Source organism: Bos taurus, chromosome 21 (genome assembly GCF_002263795.3).
Source record: "Bos taurus isolate L1 Dominette 01449 registration number 42190680 breed Hereford chromosome 21, ARS-UCD2.0, whole genome shotgun sequence".
NCBI lineage: Eukaryota > Metazoa > Chordata > Mammalia > Artiodactyla > Bovidae > Bos > Bos taurus.
The window spans coordinates 16,103,113-16,123,413 of NC_037348.1; positions in this window are offsets into that span (position 1 = coordinate 16,103,113).

The window sequence follows — 20,301 nt, forward strand, 5'->3', positions numbered from 1 at the left end:
TTGAACACAGGCTTAGTTGTGCTGAGGCATATGGAATCTTCCAGCACCAGGGATCAAACCTGTGTGCCCTGCATTGGCAAGCAAATTCTTAACTGCTGGACCACCAGGGAAGCCCACTCTTGCAATGTTATGCACTGAATTCTCCAGGACATAGACCTTCAAAATATTGACATACCAGAGCTAGATATTCAAGGCTTTTTAATTCTGACAAAAGTTTCAAAAGGTAATGTTGAACTTTTAAGCACTGATAGAGTGGAGGGCAGTGAGGGATGACATCAGGATAAAATACAAAGTACAAAGGAATGCAAAATACCTAGAATAATATCTCAAATGTGTATCCTAACACATTCATGTGTGCTTAGAGTAAATATTGGAGAGCCATAAACCTGAACAACCATTACAGTCATTATCTCCATGTAGAGAGATTAGAGATGACTTTTAGTTTCTTCTGCTGCTATATTTTTTCAACTTTTTACATTGAGCTTATATTGATATTACAGTAGAAATATATTTTTTGTCAATATTAGCTTCCAATGGCAGCTTCCAATGTGAAAAAGTATATATAGTTAAAATTGAACTCTCTTAATTGTACACTAAATACAGTGCTCAGACTGATCAATTGCTGGTGGTCAGTTATTGGTTGATCAATCTAACCAGTAATTCCTGTGGCATTGGAACAGATAGCTGTTTCTTCAGCTAAGCACCAGGTAAGAAAGTCAACTTGCATATAAAGTCCATGCTGTATGCAAAACACTAGAATCACATATATATAGCTGATTTTGCATAAGTTGAATGCTTTTATAACATAATCACACTGTACTCATTTTTTAAAAGCTATATTAAACACTTATTACTCAATAAAAGGTATTAAAGGAAATAGAATAACTTCACTATCCAACAAAAAGAAAACTTGCTACTTAAGAGACTTACATAATCCCTTTTTAATTCCCCTCCCCAAAATTTCCCTGACATTTGCCACCTATGATACTAATTAAATATAAATTAATCTATCCTATATAATCTATATTTAATTTAAATATAAATTAAATAATTTATCCTAAATAATCTATCCTGGTCTGCAGAATGGGCATAATCAGACAGTAAATATTCTCTGAATTCTACTTTCCAGCTAACGCTGGATGGTCAGGGACTGGAATTGGCCAGCCTGGCTAGAATGGGACTGGTCACATGATGCATGCAGAGTACATGGAAATATTGTCAGATCACAGAATCCCAGAGAGGGACAGCACAATGCAGAGAGGACCTGATCCAAGCCCCCTTTAACAGGTGTAGAAGCACAGGATCAGAGAAGCCATACACTAACTGACAAGCTAGTCCAGAGGGGTGGGGACCAGAATCTAGGTCTCCTAATTGTCCATTCTGAGTGCATTCCAAAACTTCCTTTTTTCAGAGTAGAAAACCAAGAAACAGAGAAAGTGGATGATTTGAAAATGCATTGTGGGGCAACGCAGACACAGAGCACACAAGCAAACCTAGCACGCGGTGGAGCTCAGTGAACATTTGCTGAATGCAGTTCAGGGTATGCTGATGATCTTTTTTTTCAGATTTCACTTTTGAGCCAATATAGTATGTGCTTATTATAAAAAAAAATAACAAAAATATACAAAGAAAAAAATTAAAACTCAACCCCTTTTTTCCCACCTCTAGAGGTAACCACTGTTAACCATTATTTACAGTTTGAAGAAAAATTTTCCAGGTATTTTCCATATTTTTTTCCTGTATATATATATTCTTTCTTGTATATTATATGTATGTATGTATATATATAATTTTAAAACAAAAGTTGACTCATACTGTATTCACCTTTACATCTTTTTTAGTTTAATAACTAAAAAAAGGAGGCTTCAAAATCACTGCAGATGGTGGCTGCAGCCATGAAATTAAAAGATGTTTGCTCCTTGGAAGAAAAGTTATGAGCAACCTAGACAGCTTATTAAAAAGCAGAGACATTGCTTTACCAACAAAGGTCCATCTAATCAAAGCTATGGTTTTTCCGGTAATCATTTATGGATGTGAGAGTTGGACTATAAAGAAAGCTGAGCACCAAAGAATTGATGCTTCTGAACTGTGGTGTTGGAGAAGACTCTTGAGAGTCCCTTGGACAGCAAGGACATCCAACCAGTCCATCCTAAAGGAAATCAGTCCTGAATATTCATTGGAAGGACTGATGCTGAAGCTGAAACTCCAATACTTTGGCCACCTGATGGGAAGAACTGACTCATTTGAAGAGACTCTGATGTTGGGAAAGATTGAAGGCAGGAGGAGAAGGGGAAGACAGAGGATGAGATGGTTGGGTGGCATCACCGACTCAATGGACATGGGTTTGAGTAAGCTCCAGGAGTTGGTGATAGACAGGGAGACCTGGCATGCTGCAGTCCATAGGGTCACAAAGAGTCACACTGAGTGACTGAACTGAACATATGAAAGATGTTTTTCTGCATCAGTATACATGTATTGCTTGATTTGTTATAATGTCTGAATAATATTTGTTCATCTCTCTTACACTGCTATCCTCCCTTGACCAGGTGAGAAAATTTAAAAGAGAAGTATGGGGATGGACATTTTATAAATGGTGCTGAGAAATTTGGATAGTCATTTGGAAACATACAAAATTAGATCCACACTTCACAACTTATGCTAGAATAAATTTCAAATGGATCAGAGGTTTAAATATTAAATATGAAAACATGCAGAAGAAAACGTGTGAATGTATCTAATCTGAGAATGGGGAAATCTTCACTAACCATGACAGAGAATCCAGAAGCTGTAAGGCAAGAATGGATCAATTTGATTACATTTTTTTTCTTAATGATCACATAAAATTTTTTTAAAAAGGAAAGGGCATCTGTAAATTTAAAAATCTACAGATTGATTTCGAGATAAATCAATCAATGTAATATATGGATTGTTTGCATCCTGTTTCCAACAAACCAAGTATAAACACGCCCATGCACAAGCATACACAAGAACACATAAGCTCATTTGCATGCACATGTTTATAAGACAATCAGGGAAATTTGGGACATTGATCAAAAACTAGAAAATAAATAACTTTTATGCAATTTAATGATATTATTAGGTTTTTTTTAAAAGATACATACCTTTTAAAGATACTCTGATGATATTTATGCATGAAACAATATATCTGGGATTTGCTTCAAAATAATCCAGGGAGTTGGGTGGGAAGAAGTAACTGGCAATATATATCAAATGAGAATGTCCATGGGTTTAATCATTATTGAATTTGTGTAATGAGTAAATGTGGTTCCCCAGCCTATACTCTTCTTTTTTGTATTGCTTAAAATCCCCCCAGTGGCTCAGAGGTAAAGAATCCTCCTGCAAAGCAGGAGACACAGGTTCAATTCCTGGGTTTGGAAGATCCCCTAGAGGAGGAAATGGCAACCCATTCCAGTATTCTTGCCTAAAAAAATCCCATGGACAGAGGAACCTGGAGGGCTACAGTCCATGGGGTCACAGAGTCAGACATGACTGAGTGACTGAGCAATTAAAAAGTCAAAATTCTTCACACTAAATATTAAATTTTAAGACTGCTGATACAGTGATACAGTCAAGAAAACTCTCTTCTGGCTTTAGTCCTGCCACTTGGTAAATACAAGTTTCTTTGTATAATTATATCATACATTGTCTCATTATTCTGGAAACTTATGCATATAAATTACCCAGTTAGATTTCAAGTGCTTGATATCAGGAATAGCATGTTTTGTTCATCTTTTTCCCCCAGTGCTAGCTTGGAGTAGGATTAGATAGGGAAGTGTCTCTCAGATTTGTCTATATGTGGACCACTGGTTTTAGGTAAAGCAGATAAAATCTATATTAATTTTTAAATACATTTATAAAATTAAAATATTACTAAAATTATTAAAATTAAGATAATAACACTATAAGTGATAAGAATGATTGGTAGAGAATAGAACTGATAGATAAAAATAAGTGATTAAAAATTAATACAAATAATATTATAAATAATAAATTTGATATTAAAAACATAAAAATTTATTTTTTGAAGTGTAGTTTATTTACAATGTTGCAGTAGTTTCTGCTATGCAGTAAAGTGATTTAGTTATATATATATATTCTTTTTCATATTCCTTTCCATTATAGTTTATCATAGGGTATTGAATATGGGTTCCCTGAGCTATATTGGGGCTTCCCTGATGGCTCAGCAGTAAAGAATCTGCCTGCAATTTAGAAGATACAAGTTCAATCCCTGGGTAGAGAAGATCCCCTAGCGGAGGACTTGGCAACCAACTCCAGTCTTCTTGCCCAAAATGTCCCACGGACAGAGGAGCCTGATGGGCTACAGTCCAAAGGGTTGCAAAGAGTCAGATGTGCCTAAACAACTGAGCATGAGCTATATATCTGTTCTATTAATATATATAATAGTTTGCATCTACTAACCCCAAACTCCCACTCCATCACTCCCCCACCTCCCTTCCCCCTTAGTAAATCATGTCCGTTCTCTATGTGAATCCGTTTCTGCTTCATCAGATCAGATCAGTCACTCAGTCGTGTCCGACTCTTTGCGACCCCATGAATCGCAGCACGCCAGGCCTCCCTGTCCATCACCAACTCCCGGAGTTCACTGAGACTCAAGTCCATCAAGTCAGTGATGCCATCCAGCCATCTCATCCTCTGTTGTCCCCTTCTCCTCCTGTCCCCAATCCCTCCCAGTATCAGGGTCTTTTCCAATGAATCAACTCTTCGCATGAGGTGGCCAAAGTACTGGAGTTTCAGCTTTAGCATCATTCCTTCCAAAGAAATCCCAGGCCTGATCTCCTTCAGAATGGACTGGTTGGATCTCCTTGCAGTCCAAGGGACTCTCAAGAGTCTTCTCCAACACCACAGTTCAAAAGCATCAATTCTTCGGTGCTCAGCCTTCTTCACAGTCCAACTCTCACATCCATACATGACCACAGGAAAAACCATAGCCTTAACTAGACGAACCTTTGTTGGCAAAATAATGTCTCTGCTTTTGAATGTGCTATCTAGGTTGGTCATAACTTTCCTTCCAAGCAGTAAGCGTCTTTTAATTTCATGGCTGCAGTCACCATCTGTAGTGATTTTGGAGCCCAGAAAAATAAAGTCTGACACTGTTTCCACTGTTTCCCCATCTATTTCCCATGAAGTGGTGGGACCGGATGCCATGATCTTCGTTTTCTGAATGTTGAGCTTTAAGCCAACTTTTTCACTCTCCACTTTCACTTTCATCAAGAGGCTTTTGAGTTCCTCTTCACTTTCTGCCATAAGGGTGGTGTCATCTGCATATCTGAGGTTATTGATATTTCTCCCGGCAATCTTGACTCCAGCTTGTGTTTCTCCCAGTCCAGCATTTCTCATGATGTACTCTGCATAGAAGTTAAATTCTGCTTCATAGATAGGTTCATTTGTCATATTTGAGATTCCATATATAAGTGATAGGGACTTCTCTGGTGGCCCAGTGGTAAAAAAAAAAAAAAAAAAAAAAACTGCCTGCAATGCAGGAGACATGAGTTCAATCCCTGAGTCAGTAAGATCCCCTAGAGAAGGGAATGGCAACCTACTCCGGTATTCTTGCTTGGGAAATCCATGGGCAGAGGAGCCTGGTGGACTACAGTGCAGGGGGTCACAAAAGAGTCGGACTCAACTTAGGAACTAAACAAGAATATAAGTGATATCATATGGTATTTGTCTTTTTTAAATTTTTAAAAACTAATTTACTTTTGGCTGTGCTGGGTCTTGTTGCTGTGTGGGCTCTTCCTCTAGTTGTGGTGAGTGGGGACTGCTCTCCAGTTGCGGTGCACGGGCATCTCATTGTAGTGGCTTCTCTTGTTGCACAGCACGGGCTCTAGGGCCCTTGGGCCTCAGAGGAAGTAATGCTATTTGTAATGCTAGGGCAACATGAGAGGAATTAGAGATCATCACATTAAGTGAAGTAAGTCAGGAGGAGAAAGATAGGGGCTTTGCTGGTGGCTCAGTGGTACAGAATCCACCTCCCGATGCAGGAGACACAGGTTTGATCCCTGATCCAGGAAGATTCCACATGTTGCAGGGCGACTAAGCCCATGCACTACAACTAATGAGCCTCTGCTCTAGAGCCGGGGAACAGCAGCTCCTGAAGCCTGCGTGCCCTAGGGTCTGTGCTCCACAGCAAGAAAAGCCACCACAGTCAGAGGCCCTCCAGTCACAGCTAGAGAGTAGTCCCCGCTCTCCGCAGCTAGAGAAAAACCCACACAGCAGCGAAGGCTCTGCACAGCCATAAGTAAACAAATAAATAAATAAAATTTTCTCTTTCCCGCCTCTTCATTGGTCTTTCTTAACGTAAGGAAACAAGTTAATTGGATTTATACCCTGGAAGGAAGCTGACACAGTCAGTGGCTTGGCACACAGGTTCTGGATCTACATCCTCTAAATTGGCATCCTGTTTTGGCCACTGTTCAGCTGTGTGACTTTGTTTCTGTGCCTCATTTTCCTAATGTATATGATAGAGGGGAGAATAGAACCTACCTCCCAATGTTGAGTTAATACATATCGCACAGCATTTAGATAAGTGCTCCAAAAAATCTCAACAATTCATTTTCAAAGTTGAAGTCACATCCAATTTTCCCACCTCCTTGAAACTGTGCCCTACCTTCATAATGAAGATGGCCCTGGAGATAATAACATTATACTCAGTGCCTATGACATATGAGCATTATCCAAGGGGCTTCAGATACAATAATACCTCATTTAATTGTTATAATAAATTCCTTGCTGTATACATTGGCAAAGTATATACAGAAAAATAAGGAAACTAAGATTTAAAGAATTTAAGAAATTTTCCCAAGATTACACTTGTAGTAGATTACAGAGCCAAGGTTTGAAATGGATTCTCTCCAACTGTAGATGTGTTTTTCCACTTGGATAGAGCTTGTGGTATCCTCCAACTGTTCGCTTAAATGTTCATAGACAATCTTATGGTATATTCCATAGATAGGTAGCCCCACCTAGCATGAATTTTTCTTTTTAATTTCCTGAGCACAACTTCACTCCCCATGGTTTCAGATTTGCAGATAGAGGGCCTACCTTATTGCAGCTTTCTCGCATCACAGGAAGAGAGAGGGAGACAACATCAAAATGAACCTTCAGAAACAAATTTATTTCATGGAAAGAGGTTCATTTTCAAAATGAACCTTCAGAAACAAATTTATTTCATGGAAAGAGGTTCATTTTCCTAGAAAAGAATAGAACTGCCTGTGCCTGAAGCGCCTGGATTGTAGGCAAGCTAAAAATGTCAAAGATTAAAAAAAGAAATCCTTGGCAACAACCTCATCAATCAAGCAATGAGGTCTTACCAGTAAGTTCCTGAGAATCAGATTGAGAATTTTCCATCAAAGAAGCCACTGTCGGTTCCCCACATTTAATATTCAGGCTCACAGTTTTCCCGTGCATGCTGTAGTTTAATGATCAGGGGAAAAAGTGACCCAAAGACCCCAGCACGTGTTTTCTGTTGACATGTCACAGATGCTAACTCGTCCTCCAGGTCTCCACAGAGCCACCCACCCAAAGGGGAGCTTGGTCCTCACGGAATCTACACCAGCTCAGAGCCCTGCTTACTAGTCAAGAAACTTGGGGAAACGCTATTGCCTGAAAGAACCATGGAGGGGCAGGTGCAGAGTGGGCACAGTCGTGCTCCCTGATGAATCCCCGTGGTCTGAAGTGGTTGGCCAGGTCTGAGGTCTCTGCTTTGAGAAAATAGCAGGGAAGCCAGTAGATTTTTTAAATTAATTGTTTTAGAGAATGGTTGCTTTACAATGTTATGTTGGTTTCTACTGTACAGCAAAATGAATCAGCCATACATATACATACATCCCCTCTTTTTTGGATTTCCTTCCCATTTAGGTCACCACGTAGCACTGAGTAGGGTTCACTGTGCTATACAGCCTGTTCTCATTAGGCATCTGTTTTATAGATAGTATCAATCCTGCGTATATGTCAATCCCAGTCTCCCAATTCCTCCCATCCTCCCTCTCCCCTTCTTGGTATCCATACATTTGTTCTCTAAGTCTGTGTCTCTATTTCTGCTCTGCAAATAAGATCGTCTATACCATTTTTCTTGATTCTGCATATATGCATTAAGATATTTGTTTTTGTCTTTCTGGCTTTCTTAACTCTGTATGACAGTCTCTAGGTCCATCCCTGTCTCTACAAATGACCCAGTTTTGTTCTTTTCTTTTTGGCTGAGTAATATTCCATTGTATATATTAATATGTACCACATGGAAGTCAATAAATTTAATTTAATTTAAAACTTAATGGACATAGCAATTAAAAATCATTTCCCAGTATAGTTTTCATTTGGCCCCACAACTCTTGAGGGTAGATACTGTTCTCCCTGTCTTCTAAATGAAGTGACTCTGTCCGGGGTGATGAAGCAGTTGAGGAAGCAGCTAGGGTCCGCGCCCAGGTTAGTGTCTCTGAAACCTCTCCTGCCGCTGCCCTGTGCTCGAGTACATCCAGTGCCCGCCTGAGCTCCAGCTGTTTGCCAGGCACTGTTCTGGGTGCTCAGAGAATGGAGACAGGACAGCCCCTGAGAGACAGGACAAACAAATAGGCACATCAAGTCCTCCACAGTGATCGTCACAGAAGGGCGCTCAACTTCGGTGTGAAGCAGCAACACCAAAGCTGAGGCCGGAGAGAGGACCAGAAGTTGGTCCAAGAAAGGCGGTGTTCCAGGAGGGCTTTGCGCCCAAGACCTCCACCCGGACAGTCTCCAATTTGACAGCCAAATAATGTTCCTCTCCTATTCAGGGCTCCTGCGGCTCATTTCCTTCACAGTTTCCCAGTGTTGGACAAATATTTTTAAAAGAACCATTTTTTTTTCTAGGAAAAAATATATAGTACACATATAGTATGTGTATGTGTGTTTATATCCATATTCATATGTTTGTGTCTATAGACATGTAGAAATAAAGATGTAGATATAGGCTCAGATAAACTACATACAGAAGGACAAAGGAGCAGTTAAATTCATCAAGTACCAGTTTTCTTTAAAAAAAAAAAAAAACTTTTTCTTTTGTATTGTGGTATAGTCAATTAACAATGTGATAATTTCAGGTGGACAACAAAGGCACTCAGCCATACATTTACATGTATCCGTTCTCCCCCAGACTCACCTCCCACCCAGAGTTCGTGTGCTATAACACTGAGGAGAGCTCCATGTGCTGTGCAGTAGATCCCAGTAGATCCCACTGGTTGAGTACTGTTTTTCCATGTGGAACCTTAGCCAGTCTTTTCAATTATTCAATTATTTGCATAAGAAACACTTAAAATGTATTTGCTGAGCATCTATGCCAACTTTGTGCTAAGCAGTTGAAGATACAGCAACAAAGAAGACTCCATTCTCATGGTACTCACATTCTACTGGGGGAAGCAGATGTAAGTAAACCTAAATAAGCAAGATACTTACAAATTAAACTAAGTATTATAAAGTAAATAAAGGGATGAGAAAGAGGAAAACACTAAGAGCACCTTAGGAGAATGTCTGAGTTGTCCTCTCTGAGGAGATGATGTCTGAAGTGAGACCTGGCGATTTCAAAAGCACTCCAGGTGGACAGGACAACGAGGATTAAGTCTAGAAGCAGAAAAGAGCTCTTTGTGTTGATGCTCTGGTTTCAACCTTGGCTGCCCATTTGATGACCCTGGAGAACATTCTAAAAATACCAGTACCCGGGCTTCACTCTAATGCTTGGTATTTTTTCAGTGCTCCAGGTGATTTTAAAGTGCAATTAGATTGAGTATCACGGTGGTAAAGGATCAGAAAGGAAGCCAGTGTGTCTGATGCTCAGTGAATAAAGGGCATGTGTACATGCTGAGTCGTGTCTGACTCTGTGCGACCCCATGGTCTGTAGCCCACCAGGCTCCTCTGGCCATGAGATTCTCAAGGCAAGAACACTGGAGTGGGTTGTCACACCCTGTTCCAGAGGATCTTCCTGGCCCAGGAATGGAACCCAAATCTCTTGCATCTCCTGAATTGCTGGCGGAGTCTTTACCACTGAGCCATTGGGGAATAAAGGGAATTGAGGTTAAATAAACACACAAGTGCAAGTCTGTGCAGGACCTTGTAGACCCTGGGAAGAAATTTTAACTTTATTCTAGGTGTGAGGGAAAACTGTAAGAGTATTTTTCAGTATCATGTCATTAAGCGATTTCCATTTCTATAAGATCATTCTGATTACAGAATGGAGGAAAATAGAGAGTATACTGTAGAGCCAAGAATGGAAGGAAAAGACCATCATGGTTGTTCAGGGTTAAGTGATGGTGGCTGAGATTGAGGAGGGGGCAGTAGAGATGGGAAGAAGTGGATGACCTCGGGCTAACTGCCTGGAGTTAGTTCAAACCTCACAGGTTTACAGCATGGTCCTCCACAAGCTTCAGGGTTCTCAGGTTACCTGTACTTCTAACCAACTGGCTGCCTATTTGGGGTTCATTTCTTTTCAGGTTTAACAATTTGCTAGAACAACTTATAGATCTCAGGAAAACATTTTACTTGCAATTTTATAATATAGGATACAAATTAAGGCCAGCCAAATGAAGGGACACATAAGGTGAGGTCTGGGAGGAGCCCAAAGGTGAAGTTTCCATGTTTTCGGGATGTGTCATCCTCCTAGCACATCAATGTGTATCACAAATCAGGAAGCTCACTCATGCCCTAGTGCCCAGAGTATTTAAGGGGGCTTCATTATATAGGCATGATGCATTAAATCCTTGGCCACAGAATTGAATTTACTCTCTCCAGCTCCCCCATCTTCAGAGGTTGGGCTGATATCAGATGGATCAAGGCCCCAACCCTTAAATCACATAGCTATCATCCTGGCCAGCACTTGTCCTAAGTCATCTCATTAGCATAAAATCAGGTGTGGTCTAAGAGACCCGCCATGATTAACAAAGACAGTTCTATCACCTGGGAGATTCCAAGGGTTTAGAGAGTCCCAGGAATGGAGACGAAGACCAGACAATTCTTAATCACTGGAGTGGGGCCTCTTACTGAGCTAGAGAAGCATAGGCCTGGTGAAGGTCATGGTCTGAATCAGGAGGGTGGTTCTGCATGTGTGAAGTTTAGATTTCCAATTAGACAGTCACATGGAGGTGTCAAGTAGGCAGTACAATGAATGAAAATGACCTCAGGGATGAGATTTGGGCTGTAGATATAAATACAGTCATCAGCATGCTAATGGTATTCAAAACCAGCAGCCAGGGTGAACTCACTTAACAAGTTGACATTAATAGAGAAGCTGGTCCAGGTCTAAGCCCCAAAGCAAACCAATATTTAGAATTATTGCTACCTACAACTCTGCTTTTGCTACTGTCTCACCTTTATCTGCTCAGACAGCAAAAAATGAAAGTTTACCCCAATTGAGGCAAGTTCCATCTTCTATACAGTACACACAACCTGCTCAACAGTCATGTGTCCCAAAAAAAAAAAAAGGCATGTGTCCCAAGAGTAAGGCTAGACCTTCCCACAAGGGACACTGGACTCGAGCAGGTGCAGACCTACCTGCTTATTTTAGAATAAACAGACAATAAAATAAAAAACAGTAACTCAAAATACTTGAAATAACTCAGAATAAACCAAGGCATGTTCCTTTCACCAATGTGAAAGTATAAAAAGGATATAAGATGTGTTTGTAATTTCAACAAGAGTTTGGAATTCCAACAAAAAATGAGTTTTTGATTTCAACAATGAGTTTGTGATTTCTTTTTATTGATAATGTCCACTTTCATACAGTAATTCTGACTAATTATACTGTTTAAACTTTTTTAAAAATGAAAAAGTTGCTATTCCTTATTGAAAAGGAATTTCAAAGTTGAAGCTTTTTTTTTTTTTTTTTTTTCAAATTTTAAAAGCTAACTACTGGAAATCCAATAGAAGAATTACTCCTTGAGAGCAGTGCCAACTTAGAACCCAGGTCATCAGGGTAATAGTCAATAAGATCTTTATCCAAAGCCATCCCAAGGGTGGTAATAATTAATAATGAAAAGAGCAGTCAACATTCATAGAATTCTTATTATATGCAAACCTTGAGCTAAATGCTTCATGGACATGATTTTATCTATAATGTTTTGTATGTATTGAATGTATATTTTAATTTTTATTTAATAATGTTTGTTACAAAATAACCCTGAGAAATAGGAATTACTACTATCCCATTTTACAAGTGAAGAAATTGAGGCTTAAAGAGATAAAGTAACTTGCTTCTGTACAGTTTTTGCACCAAGGTAACAAGGCCCTGAAGGTAGTAAACCCTGAAGCCAGGATACTAGCCTAGTTCTGTCTGAAGGTGAAGCTATACGAGGTCCAGGAGTTGAAGGAGAGAGAGAGTCACTGATGCCCTTAACCGTGTCTTGGGTATGTGACTGCCTCACTGATGCAGCTTCTTTCTAATGGAAGAGATTTAATTCCATGTGCAGATGCTGCAGGATTTCTTTGCTTTCCAAGCAGGTGGGAGTTGGAATAGGCAAGACTGACAGTCTCTCTCAAACACCAAGATGGCTGTTGTTGTTGTTTAGCTGCTCAGTCATGTCTGACTCTCTGTGACCCCATGGACTGCAGCACTCCAGGGTTCCCTATCTCTCAGAGTTTGCTCAAACTCATGGTCACTGAGTTGATGATGCTATCCAACCATCTCATCCTCTGTCACCCCCTTCTCCTCCTGCCCTTAATCTTTCCCAGCATCAGGGTCTTTTCCAATGAGATGGCTCTTCGGTAGATCAAACTCAACAATGTAGTGGTGCAGTCCTTTGTTCAATATCCAGAGCGTTTATTTTCAAGTAAATGCTTGTTTATCTTCTTCCCGTCCTCGAGGTCTGTCTGGTTGAGAGGCACCCTCATTCTACCATCTTGCTCCAGAAACTCATCCCTGCTGTCCAAGAATGGGTGAGTGGGCTGGTCATAGAGTTCAGGTAGCCAGCATTGTGCTGATCACCTTTTACTTGCCGAACACCAAGATACTGAAATGTCTAGACCTTAAGACATCAGATTATCTATAAAAATTATTCCTCACGTACTGTTATTATATAAATACATTATAAATATAGATAGATTTTGTTGCTGTTCAGTTGCTAAGTTGTGTCCAAGTCTCTGTGACCCCATGGACTGCAGCATACCAGCTTCCTCTGTCCTCTACTACCTCCCCGAGTTTGCTCAAATTCATGTCCATTGAGTTGGTGATGCTATCCAACCATCTCTCCTCTTGTTGCCCCCTTCTCCTCCTGCCCTCATTCTTTGCCCACGTCAGGGTCTTTTCCAATGAGTTGGCTCTTCGCATCCAGTGGCCAAAGTATTGGAGCTTCAGCATCAGCATCTGTCCTTCCAATGAATATTTAGGGTTGATTTCCTTTAGGATTGACTGATTTAATCTCCTTGAAGTCCAAGGGACTCTCAAGAGTCTTCTCCAGTATCACAGTTCAAAAGCATCTGTTCTTCAGTGCTCACTCTTCTTTAAGATCCAACACTCACATCTGTACATGACTACTGGAAAAACCAAAGCTTTGATTATACAGATCTTTATTGGCAAAGTGATGTCTCTGCTTTTTAATACATCTAGGTAGTAGATGTTATTATTATTAACTTATTAAAATTATGAATGAATGATTTCTTTATCATTTCTATAGTAAAAATTCTTATGTATTAAGTGCTTTCTATGCCTCAGGCTCTTTACACAAATATTTTTATTTAATCTTCATAGCACTCAGCATGGTAGATCTGATAATCCCCTGCAGAGAGTCAGATTTAAAATTTGTCCAAGGTCACACACTGGCAGGGCTAGGATGTCTGAATGCACGTCCTTTCTCACATAAATTCTGCCTCCAGTACACCGGGTATCAGTCCCTTAGCTCCAGGCATTGTTCAGAAGTATTTGTTTATCACTCATGTCAGTCTCTACCATCTGCATTCTGGCTTAGCTGCAGGTAATAAAGATCACCCACATATTTTATTAAACTGAATACATTAACATTATTTGAACAGCCATTACCACTCAGCGCACTGATACAGAGATAGCCTCAGCAGTTTATTGACATGCATCGAGTTCTTTGCCTCCATGCTAAGCCATGTCACCCTGACATGCTTTCGCATATTTAATTTTTTGAAACTCGTGTCTGTTTGTATCATTTTTCTGCCTCCTAACCTCGATGTTAGGTTGTAAGCTGCCACATACATCCTCCTGATGTTCTTTTGCCTGCTTCTAGAGAAGAGCTACTGATATTTTGTGCCTGATAATTCTTCATTTGGGTAGGGGCTGTCTTGTGTACTTTAGTATTTCTATCAACATCCCTGGCCTCTGTCTTCAAACACCAGTAACAATTCTCCTTTCCTTCCCAGTCAGGACAATCAAAAATCTCTCCAAAATATACAAATAGCTCATACAACTCAGTATCAAAAAACAAAAGCAATCCAATCAAAACCTGGGCGCTTGGGTTGTTCCCATGTCTTGGCATCAACACACGATTGACTTAAGAAGTTGCAGTGTATATATATACAATGGAATATTCCGTTCAGTTCAGTTCAGTTCAGTCTCTCAGTCGTGTCTGACTCTTTGAGACCCCATGAATCCCAGCACGCCAGGCCTCCTTGTCCATCACCAACTCCCAGAGTTCACTCAGACTCACGTCCATCGAGTCAGTGATGCCATCCAGCCATCTCATCCTCTGTCGTCCCCTTCTCCTCCTGCCCCCAATCCCTCCCAGCATCAGAGTCTTTTCCAATGAGTCAACTCTTCGCATGAGGTGGCCAAAGTACTGGAGTTTCAGCTTTAGCATCACTCCTTCCAAAGAAATCCAAGGGCTGATCTCCTTCAGAATGGACTGGTTGGATCTCCTTGCAGTTCCAGGGACTCTCAAGAGTCTTCTCCAACACCACAGTTCAAAAGCATCAATTCTTCGGCGCTCAGCTTTCTTCACAGTCCAACTCTCACATCCATACATGACCACTGGAAAAACCATGGCCTTGACTAGATGGACCTTTGTTGGCAAAGTAATGTCTCTGCTTTTGAATATGCTATCTAGGTTGGTCATAACTTTCCTTCCAAGCAGTAAGCGTCTTTTAATTTCATGGCTGCAGTCACCATCTGCAATGATTTTGGAGCCCCAAAAAATGGAATATTACTCAGCCATAAAACAGAATGAAACATTGTCATTTTCAGCAACATGGATGGACTTAGAGAAGTATTCTTACTGAGGTAAATCAGACAAAGACAAATACTATATGATATCACTCGTATGTGGAATCTCAAGCTAGCTAAGTCACTTCAGTTGTGTCCAACTCTATGCGACCCCATAGACGACAGCCCACCAGGGTCCCCCCTCCCTGGGATTCTCCAGGCAAGAACACTGGAGTGGGTTACCATTTCCTTCTCCAATGCATGAAAGTGGAAAGTGAAAGGGAAGTCACTCAGTCGTGTCCAACTCTTAGTGACCTCATGGACTGCAGCCTACCAGGCTCCTCCATCCATGGGATTTTCCAGGCAAGAGTATTGGAGTGGAGTGCCATTGCCTTCTCCAATGTGGAATCTAAAGAGTAATACAATTTTAGAGTTTTTTCAACAGACATTTGAAGCAGCAGGATTGATATATTCCTTTTAACTAATTCCCCAAAGAAAGTGAAGAATTCTCACATACAGTTTTTTCTTGAAAGACTTATAGTCTAACTGGAATTAAATAGATAAAATTAAAATGTATCCATAAAGAATATACATTTTCATAACCAAATAATGCATCCATTGTTGTACAAATAACAATACAGGTCGTTATGCTATAATGTTAGAGAGCCAACAAATATTGAATGATTAAGTAACTTACTTGTATAATAAACTGATAAATGAAATAAACATAGATTATATGGCACCCCACTCCAGTACTCTTGCCTGGAAAATCCCATGGGTGGAGGAGCCTGGTGGGCTGCAGTCCATGAGGTCCCTGAGGGTCGGACACGACTGAGTGACTTCACTTTCACTTTTCACTTTCATGCATTGGAGAAGGAAATGGCAACCCACTCCAGTGTACTTGCCTGGAGAATCCCATGGACGGGGGAGCCTGGTGAGCTGCAGTCTATGGGGTCGCACAGAGTCGGACACGACTGAAGTGACTTAGCAGCAGCAGCAGCATAGACACTCACAACTGGAAAGACCTTAAAAATTGTTTAGATAAGTTTGCTAAATTTTTGTTTTAATATACTAAGCCTTTTCAAAAAAAATACATTTCTTAAAAGTTCTCTTAGATTTTTTTCAAATAATTTTATAATTTTGCATCATGTATAATAAAGAAGTTATTCTGAGTAAAAATATTTTGTATTAGATCAGTGTATTGTCAAACATTGTACTATTAAGTTTATTAATAAAATATTTAATAATATTACAAAATTATTTTCTACTTAGATATTCAACCATGTTTAATTTACTTTAATTAGAGAACAAGATTAGCCAACAAATAATTTTTCTAATAAATAATTTTTGTCCTATAATATGTATTTGGTTTAGAGACTCTATATATAAATTTTAAAGTTAAATTGAACTATACTATTGTATAAAAAATAAAACAGAAACTCCTTGTTGCTCTGGTAGGCAGAGAAAAAAAAATTTAAGTTAAAAGATAATACAAATGAACCTACATACAAAATAGAATCAGATTCACAGACATAGAAAACAAACTTTTGGTTATGAAAAGGGAATGGAAGGGAGGAGGATAAATTAGGAGTATGGTATAACAGGTATAAACTACTATACATAAAACTGAGGAGCAACTAGGATTTACAGTGCAGCACAGAGGATCATGGTTCAGTTCAGTTCAGTTCAGTTCAGTCGCTCAGTCGTGTCCGACTCTTTGCGACCCCATGAACCAGGCCTCCCTGTCCATCACCAACTCCCGGAGTTCACTCAGACTCACGTCCATCGAGTCAGTGATGCCGTCCAACCATCTCGTCCTCTGTTGTCCCCTTCTCCTCCTGCCCCTAATCCCTCCCAGCATCAGAGTCTTTTCCAATGAGTCAACTCTTCATGGTTGATAACTTATAATAACCTATAATGGAACATAATCTGAAAAAAATAACTGAGTTACTATGCTGTACACTTGCACTACTGGAGGAGGAAAAGGCAACCCACTCCAGCATTCTTGCCTGGAGAACCCCATGGACAGAGGAGCCTGGTGGACTGCAGTCCACAGTGTCACACAGAGTTGGACGCAACGGAAGCAACTTAGCACGCACGCAATCCTGAACTAACTAATGTTGTAAATCCACTACACTGCAGTTTAAATAAATGTCTCCAGACATTGTGTCAAATGTTGCCTGGTAGAGGGGGAAGCAAAATTACCCCACTACGAACCATGTTTTAGGTGTGTATACACACACACACACCCCTAAACCTCTAATGTGTTCCTCTTGAACAATGCTATTTAAAGGAGGAAACAGCCAGTCAGGTCTTTCAGACACAAACACAACATTGAATTAGATAAACTCAAGCAGTATTGTGAGGAGACTACGCTGAGTACGATGTATGAGCTTTAAGCCCATGAAGTCTGTGACATGGTTTTCTGCTCTGAGATCTATTTTATTTCGTATACATTTTATTTTTAAATTAATTTTTATTGGACTATAGTTGCTTTACAATGTTGTGTTAGTTTCTGCTGTACAGAAGAGTGAATCAGCTGTAAGTATACATTTATCCCTCTTCTTTGGATTTCCTCCCCATTTAGGTCACCACAGAGCACTGAGTAGAGTTCACTGGGCTATACAGTAGGTGCTCATTAGTTATCTATTTTATACATGGTAGTATATATATATATATGACAATCCCATTCTCCCAGTTCATGCCACCACATCTTTTCCCTCCTTGGTGTCCATACCTAGTTTGTTCTGTACATCTGTGGCTCCACAGCTGTTTTACAAACAGGTTCACTTGTACTGCCATTCTAGATTTCACATATATGCGTTAATATATGATATTTATTTTTCTCTTTCTGACTTTCTTCACTCTGTGTGACAGTCTCTAGGTCCATCCATGTCTCTACTCAAGTGTATACATTTTATATTTCTAGCACACTCTTCTCAAGAGCTGAGGTCTTCAATTAAGTGACCATACAAAAGAAAATTTACTACATGTATCACTAGGGTGATCATGATCACGCTCCTCTCATGTTACTTGAATAGTCAGTCTGCAAAGCAAATTATTATCTCTAAATCTCCACTTCTCCTACAACTGAGAAATCCTATAACATTTCCATTCTCCCTGAATCAATACTTCTGTTAATTTTTTAAAATGAGTTAAAATGTTACTGTAAAATTTATGATTCCATCTCATATATTTGCCCATCTACTCATATGAACTACCTGATGTAATTCATTGATTGTTCTCTGCACAGATATTTTTACCTACTCAAATTCTAATTCTCAGACTTGCCCTGAGAATGTCTGAGAGACAAACAGCATGACGGTCTCCATCATTTAGAAACTTGCTGCCAAAGTGTATTTTCCCCTGCTGACAACGGCATTCCAAAGAATCGATTTCTCTCTCATAAGAACTTGGGCAATTTTTTCCTGCTCTTCAGATGTCATCTTGTCAGAAAATGAAGCCACTAGGAGTTATTTATATATGCAGTTGTTTTCACTATTTCGTTATCTGGGGTTGTTGACTGGAAAATAAATCCTTATCGATAGCACTAATGGAATTGCTGAGTCATAAGATGTCCATGTTTTCAACTTTAAGATATGATACTATTTTGTTCTCCAAATAGCTGAACCCATTAGAAATGCCAACAGCAGTGTTTTAGAAGTATAGCTACTTCTTCCACAAAGGGGTGTTTAGTTTTACTAATAATTTTGGAAATACTCAGACAGCAAAGAATCTGCCTGCAATTAGGACACCTGGGTTCGATCCCTGGGTTGGGAAGATCCCTCTGGAGGTGGGAATGGCTACCCACTCCAGTATTCTTGCCTGGAAAATTCCACAGACAGAGGAGCCTTGGTGGGCTACAGTTCATGGGGTCGCAAAAAGTCAGACACAACTGAGTGACTAACCCTTGGAAATACACATGACATTGACATTCTTTGTAATCCATGGAGGATTTTTACCCATCTAAAGAATTTGCTGACAAACAGATATGCTTCTACTCTCTGACCACTCTGCTCAGGGGATGTTACATCTGTCAATCCATGGCTTGCATAAGTTCAAGCAGGAAGCTCCAGTGTGACTGATCTGAATCTCTATACCGTCTCGTTGTGCGTGCATGCTCAGTCATGTCCAGCTTTTTGTGACCCCATGGACTGTAGCCCACCAGGCTCCTCTGTCTGTGGAGTTTTTCAGGCAAGAATACTGGAGTGGGTTGCCATTTCCTCCTCCAAGGTATCTTCCCATGCCAAGGATCAAACCCACATCTTGCATCTCCTGGATTGGTGGACAGATTATTTACCACTAGCACCAGCTGGGAAGCCCTCCCTAGCCCCTGCACCAAATTTCTCCTTAACTCCAAATAACCTCTTTTTTTTTCTGCCATTCATTGCTAGTTGGAAAGTGAATGATGAGATTAAACATTGGATTTTTCCAGAATCCAAAATCATATATTTGAATCGTGAGTGGGGTTCCCAGGTGGCACAGTGGTAAAGAGCCACCTGCCAATGCAGAAGATGCAAGAGACTCTGGTTTGATCCCTGGGTCAGAAAGATTCCGTGGAGGAGGAAATGGCAACCTACTCCAGTATTCTTGCCTGGAGAATCCCATGGACAGAGGAGCCTAGTGGCTACAGTCCACAGGGTCACAAAGAGTCAGACACGACTGAGCATGCTTGCACACACACGTACCTGTGGTAGGTAATCGGGTAACCAGGAAAGATGCGTGATCCTCCTCTAGAGTGCAGAGTCTGAGGGGGAAATGGCTGCCCATGAAACATTATATTCCCCAGTACCTAGACAGGACCAGTTCTTACCAAGGAGATATGTGCAGAAGTGATGTTGTCTCCTGCAGGTTAAGGTGATTCAGACATACTTGACTTCCACATAATCCCTCTCCCAGGCCATCAGCTGAATGGAAAGAACTCTGGGCACCTGGTGGAGATGGAAGGAACCAGGACCCTGAATAGCCACATGGAAGGTGTTCCAGCTAATTTGGACTGGGAACTAAGAAATATATTTTTACTGTAAATTTTTATTTTATTGTAAATCCACTGAAAAAAATCAGTTTTAATCTGCCCCAGGAGCTAATATCATCCAAGTTAATACAGAAAACATATGCAACTAAAAGAGACTTTAATTTATATG